Source organism: Berghia stephanieae, chromosome 15 (genome assembly GCF_034508935.2).
Source record: "Berghia stephanieae isolate SIO BIC M18660-M18661 chromosome 15, UCSD_Bste_1.3, whole genome shotgun sequence".
Classification (NCBI taxonomy): Eukaryota; Metazoa; Mollusca; class Gastropoda; order Nudibranchia; family Aeolidiidae; genus Berghia; species Berghia stephanieae.
Genome location: NC_088374.1, coordinates 12,025,787 through 12,032,793, shown reverse-complemented (window position 1 = coordinate 12,032,793; position 7,007 = coordinate 12,025,787). Strand labels below are relative to the sequence as shown.

The 7,007-nt window shown below is 36.9% G+C and overlaps 1 long non-coding RNA gene across 1 annotated transcript in view; it reads right to left on the bottom strand.

The window, feature by feature from the left end:
* Window positions 1–766: 766 nt before the first annotated feature.
* Window positions 767–7,007, bottom strand: part of LOC144960857 (uncharacterized) — a 56,231-nt gene continuing 49,990 nt past the window's right edge. Inside the window, exon 3 of the long non-coding RNA XR_013642959.1 lies at window positions 767–1,021. This is a non-coding gene — a long non-coding RNA (uncharacterized LOC144960857). The remainder of the gene's footprint in view (window positions 1,022–7,007) is intronic.

Genomic DNA, 7,007 nt, shown 5'->3' with positions numbered 1-7,007 from the left:
TATTGAATACAATTGATACAAATTATTTTGCATTTTATTTTATTTGTTTTCTACGTTTATTTGTGTATTGTTGTGCTGACGAAGGGTTTGTACCCGAAACGTCCATTGTCTGTATTGTCCCCATACGAAGCATCTCCATTTTAACTCTTTTGTTAGAATACTCACCAGCCCCAACCGTTTTCTACTATCTACATATAACTTGAGCTTTATATAGAGCGGTATCCACTTAATGTGTTCAAAATACTTTACAAGGGGTCCCTGGCCAACTGCAACATGTAACATATAGAACGAGACATGACGCCTGTTAGGCGAAATTACATTTTTTTTTCTGACAGAGAGAACACTGTTAACGGCCAGGTACTCATTTTACACCTGAGTACGGTGGGAGAATGTGAGTAAAGAGCCTTTTCCAAAGACTCAACTATGCGCTGAGCGAGGCTCGAACTTAGGACCTTCCGATCCTTAAGCGAGTATCATACCACTAGACCACATAGCCGCACATAGATATCTACACGGTCTAGACGGAACCATTCTGAGCCCGCACATTGTTAAAAGAATCGATCCATTCACTTTTCTAGTAATACAAAGCTGGTAGAAGCTGTGAACTGTAAAAAGTAATAAAAACAACAAATGAATAGAACAGATTCAAAACAAGCAAACACACAAACAAACAAGCAAACCAAACACGGGAAGTTTCGGGCTCTAAAGCCTTCTTCAGCCAACAACAACAAAATCATAAATACATTAGAAAATATACGAATATCTGATTTTTATTTAGTAATGTATTCATGTTTTTTTTTCTTTGTTGTTGATGTGGGCTGAAGAAGGGATTTGGGCTGAAAAGTTCCGTGATTGTGTGTTTTGTCCTTTTTTGAAGATGTTTTATTCATTGTTTTTCTTTTCATTTCTTTATTTATGTATGTTATGAAGCATCTTCATCTTACCCTTAGTTAGACTGTACTGGAGACATATAGTGATAACGACAGCGACGAAAGACAGTCCTTTTGACATCATCTTTGTTCTGAAGAAAAACACATAACAATAGCATTTTATTGCGAATTTGTAATTCAATATTACCAAAAGGCTTACATGTAATAATACAGCGTCTCCAATAGGTATTTTGTAGGGATAAATTGGACCCAAAGAAGTGGATGTAGAATAAAAATTGATAAGAAATACGAATTTGATGATGATGATGATGATGATGATGATGATGATGATGATGATGATGATGATGATGATGATGATGATGATGATGATGATGATGATGATGATGATGATGATGATGATGATGATGATGATGATGATGATGATGATGATGATGATGATGATGATATCACTGATGAGAGAGAGAGAGAGAGAGAGAGAAACAGAGAGAGACAGAGAGAGAGAGATATGTCGATTTAATTCATGTTATTGTTTACATACAACTAAATATGTTTGTCCCAAACACGGGGTAAAAAGAGTGGCCCATATCCCTTTGTCTTGATAGGTCAAAATCTACTGATTAATAGACACTTGTTTGAGCAAACAATTTACATGTAGTCACAGTCCACAATGGAAATCACAAATCGTAGGTAGCAAATGTAAATGCCTTAGTAAACGCATGGCCTCACACTAGAACCGTAGCCATCGTTAATAGCCTGACACTAGAATCGTAGTCATCGTTAACTAATAGCCTGACACTAGAATCGTAGCCATCGTTAACTAATAACCTGACACTAGAACCGTAGCCATCGTTAACTAATAACCTGACACTAGAACCGTAGACATCGTTAACTAATAGCCTGACACTAGAACCGTAGCCATCGTTAACTTAAAGCCTGACACTCGAACCGTACCGATCGTTAACTAATAGCCTGGCACTAGAACCGTACCGATCGTTAACTAATAGCCTGGCACTAGAACCGTAGCCATCGTTAACTAATAGCCTGGCACTAGAATCGTAGCCATCGTTAAATTTAAACCCTGACACTAGAACCGTAGCATCTTTAAAATAAACCCTGCACTAGAACCGTACCCATGTTAACTTAAACCTGACACTAAAACCGTGCCATCTTTAACAAATACCCACTAGCCCGTGCCTTCGTTAACTAATGCCTGGCACAGAAACGTACCCACTTTAAAATTAGCCTGACTAGAACCGAGTCTCGTTAATTTAAAAGCCTGACCTAAACCCGTCCCCATCGTCAATTTAAAACCCTGACCTAGAACCGTAGCATCGTTAACTTAAAGCCTGACACTAGAAAAGTAGCCATCGTTTTTTTAAAGCCTGAATAAAACCGTAGCCATCGTTGCTTATAACCTGACTAGAAAAGCATCGTAAACAATAGCCCGACACTAAAAACAAGCCATCTTAATTTTAAAAACCCTGACCTGCCAAAAAAAAACGTAAAAAGGGCAATCTTTGGCCCGCAAAAGAAAAAAATCGGGGGTTGTTTTCAATGTTCCCCAAATGAACACTCGTTTTCTTGAGCTCTTCTTGACAACTCCTAGGGGGTTGAAAAAAAAAACAAAAAAATGACGTCAAAGACCAGTCCTTTGGGTCTAGGTCGGTTATAATTTAAACGATGGCTACGGCCGACACTAAAACCCGTAGTCATCTTTTTAATTTTATCCCCCCGGCATGACCAAAAGATGTTCAAAGAAAGTTTTGGTCGCAAAAAAAAAAATCGTGAGTTTTTTTATATTAACCAATAAATCATTGTTTTCTTGAGCTCTATTACGCCCACTACTGACCCGTACAATCTTTAGATATGCCATCAATTGTAACCTAGGGGTTCTAGTGTCATCTTTAAAAGTTAACGTGGATCGCTAGAACCCACTGGGGACTTATCTTTTGCGTCTTTTTTTTGGTTTTTGTGGGTTTGGGTGAGTTTCGTTAATAGAGTTAAAGAAAACAACATTGGTTGAAATATTGAATACAACCCCACGTTTTTGTTTTCGTTTGTGGTCAAAGTTTGTTTTTGACGTCATGTTTTGGTTTGTAAGCTAAGATAGATGCGCTTGGCTAAGATTTTAAAACATTGATCGGAAGTTTAACAGCCCGCCCTACAAAACTATGTTAACCTTAACTTTTGTGACGGGTTAATTATTTAGTTAAATTCCCATAAACGCGGATGACATAAAAAAAACAAGAACCAAAACCTGAGTGACGTCAACTTCGTTCTATTTTTTGTTAACGATGGTACAACGGTTCGGTCGAAGGGGTAAAATGGTTGACAATGACCATAAAGCTGAGAAATATTCACAATGAACACAAGGATGTCTTGGAATGAGAAAAAGGTGGAAATTGTATTTTTTTTAAACCCCTCTACTTTCCGAAAATTTTCGAATTTTCCCAAAAGCTCACACCCCCCCCGCCAAAAAAAAAACGGGCATTTCTTAAAACAAGAAATTCAAACTTTTAATTTTTTCGTCAATGCAATAGAACCTATTGGGAATGTAAGTTTTTATGCTATAGCAAAAAGAATTTAAAACGGTGGAAATGGACCGTTGCATCTGAAAAAATGTACGATTTTCCAAAAGGGGGTAAGGAGAGAGTTAACCTTACCAGCCCTTTTTAAAATTTTTCCCCCAAAAAGTACACCCACCAAACACAAAATAGTTTTACTTACTCAAAGAGAAAAGCAACAAATTATTTTTTCATAATATGATCATCAAATTTAAAAACCCACACCACGCGTACGTATTTATAGTTAAAAAAAACATTTTTTCCCATAAATTGTGTGATTTACAAAAGAAATCAAAGATTAATAAAGTGCTGGTTTGGGTTAAAGAAAAGGACGTTTTCAAATAGGTGGTAAGAAGGGGTTAATTTCTTTTATCTCGGGATTCCTGGGGGTACAAGATCAAAAAGTCCCAAAAAAAAAAAAAAACGGAGATGACTATGACTGTTAAAAATTTAATCCAAACAACAACAAAAACTTTTCCCAGATAAAGTCCAAAATGCACAAAAACAGGGGGTATGCGGGTTGTGGTTTAGTGGGATGACACTCGTTTTTTGGGTCGGAAGGTCCGGGGTTCCCGCCTTTCTTGGCGATAGTTGAGTCCTTGGAGAACTGTTTACCACTTCTCTACCGTAATCCGGTGTTAAAGGTACCTTGGCTTTACGAATTTTCTGTCCGAAAAAAAAAAAACTGTAATATCGTTAACAGGCGTCATGTTTCCCCTCGTTTTGTTATTGTTGCTGTGGCCGGGACCCTTTTAAAGTGCTTTGAGCCGTTTAGCGGATTTGCTCTACTAAAAGCTAATTTAGATTTGGAAAAAGACTCCCCTTTACCACCTTGATTTACACACACACAGCACAGAGAGGATGAGCAGATTTTACGTATCAGCATCGCGCATAAGATGAGTTTATCACATGATCGTTCTCATTTGCCTAAAATATTGCGGTTTTTGTATTTTGTTTGTTTTTTAGCTTTGGGTGTCACAATGAAATATTTCAATACCCCCTTTAGAATAGCGGCATTTTTTTTTTTAACAAAAAGAAAAATTTTTTTTTTCTTTTTATTTGAGAATATCCCCAGATTGTCTTTTTCCCACTAAATAATAAGAGTAAATGAAAAGAAGAGTTAAATTTTTCGGAGAAGATTACGCGGCGTTTCGGAGTTCCCCTTTTTCCCACAAAAACGATGAATGAAACACTAAAGATAAAAAAAAGTGAGGGTTTCAGAAAAGCAACTTTAATGGTGCTAAAAAATTGTGTTATGCGATCGACCCTTTCATAGCAGCTTCTAATGTTTCACCTATTAGTTATGCGATCGACCCCAAAACAGCGCAGCTTCAAAGGGGGTCATCTATTTTTTTTATGCGATGACCTTATGACTTCTAATGGTGCCCCACTTATGTTATGACGATCGACCCAATCAGCTGCAGCTTCTAATGGTTCTCACCATTATGTTATGCGACGACCCGATCAAGCAGCTTCTAAGGTGCTCACCTACTTTTTATGACGATCGACCTTATCCAAATTCTTTCCCCGCCTCGTGCACCGTCGCAATCCCGCCCGGAAATTTTGTCCTACCACCCTTTAAACCGATGCTCTGCAGTTTCGGGGGTTTTAGACCACATCGGGTAGGTTGTTCAGGTCTCTACGTGTTTCATGTATCGTGTTTTATGATAAGGGAACCACCAGCAACAATATCAAGTCGCGGCATGACGCCGATTAGGCGATATTAGAATTTTTTTTACGACAGAGACAACGTGTTAACGGCTAGGTATCATTTTACACTTGGTACGAGTGGAATTGAGTTAAAGAGATTTTTTTTAAAGGATCAATATGCGCCAAGCGAGGCTCGAACCCTAACTTTTTCGATCTGAAATCAGTCAAAATCCGAACAAAAAAAATAATGGTCGTTTATGTGATAATACGCGTACGTTTCATGCGACAGCGTGGGTCTTTATACTCAAAAGGTACCGAATTCTTTTTACGTGTTTTTGAGTGTTTTATCTGACTTTCGCCTGGATTTTATACCATTGATTTGTATAGTCTTGTGGTTTTATTGATTACATTTTAACGATTTCTAAAAGAGGGTTTTTTAAAATTTTGAAATTTAAATGGATTCTCCAAAGCCCGAACATAGTTTTAAAAACTGCTATTTGTTTACAGCCATATTGGAAACTTTATTCACTGGCTATATTTTAAAACTTTAAAACTACCGTGTCTCGATCTATTTTAATACTTATTTTTTTGAATCAGAGGCGGGGTTGACGAAAACAACGCCCGATAACCACCGTCATTGGGGGATCGGCCAACCCCGCCGCCCTCCTACGACCTCGATCCTCGCTTCAATTTATCAACAATCGTCCCCCTCCAATCTAATCACTTCAAGAAAATCCTCACCGTTCCTTGTCAAATGTCAACACTGTCCGTGACAGTAGTATGAAATTAACGACCACCATGACAACAACTTGCAGCAACAGACCGTCTTGAGCAACAACAAACAACACAAAAAACCCAACAACAACAACACACAACCTGAGTAGTGAAACCAGTTTAAAAAATTGGTTTTCTAAATGTTAGAAGTTGTCGTAATAAAATAAAAACATAAGACATTATTGAAGATCTTAAAATTATTTTTTTGTCTCTTGGAAACATGGCTTAAATTCATATGATGATCCAATTATGAAAGCAATTACACCAAGGCTTTTGTATTAAATCATTTCCCGCATTGGGAGGAAAGGGGTGGAATTTGCAATTATTTAAAACTTGTCATATTTGACAAGTATCATTCCACCATGATAATTTTAGAAGTTTTGAATACGCTGGTTTTGCCATTAAAGAAAATAATTTTAAAAGTCGTTTCCTGTGTCGCCGCCCACCACCAAACCAACAAAACAAAATATCAACAATTGATTTTTTTATCTGGTTCGGGAATTTATGTCTATGCAATCCATTAACAAAAAGCATAATATTTTTTTGGGTTTTTAACATTTTTTATTTCGGAAACAAAATTGAATCGAAAGTATTTGGGGTAATTGAAACAAAAAAACTATATTCAACTTTTTAAGCGGCCTAAAACAACCATGGCCAAAACAATGATCATGTATTACAGACATTTAACTTTCTCTCTTCACCTGTCTCAAATATTGATAAATTAATCTTGACCTCATGTAATTTGTTTTGCGTTTTTTTTTCCAATGAAGCACGAAGTAAAAAAGTGATAAAAAAACCGTAATTTGAAGAATTAAAATGAACATTTTTAAACAAGACCTTGACCATAACTTTTAAAAATAAACTGATGCGAATGGTCTCCACGAGTCAATGTTGGTACAGTGGACAAGCATGCTCCCTTAAAAACTAGAGCAGTAAAAGTGAGACCGCAGGCCCCTTGTAAATACCGAAAATAAAATTGATGGATTCAACTCAGAAAGAAAATGGTAAGTGAATCTGTCGATAAAAGGTATTTGCCGTAAAAAATCAAAAGCCCCTAATTTCACCAAAAGAAATTCATGAAAAAGCTCAAAAAGTGGGCGTTCAAACCCTTTTTGCCTTACCAAAGGAA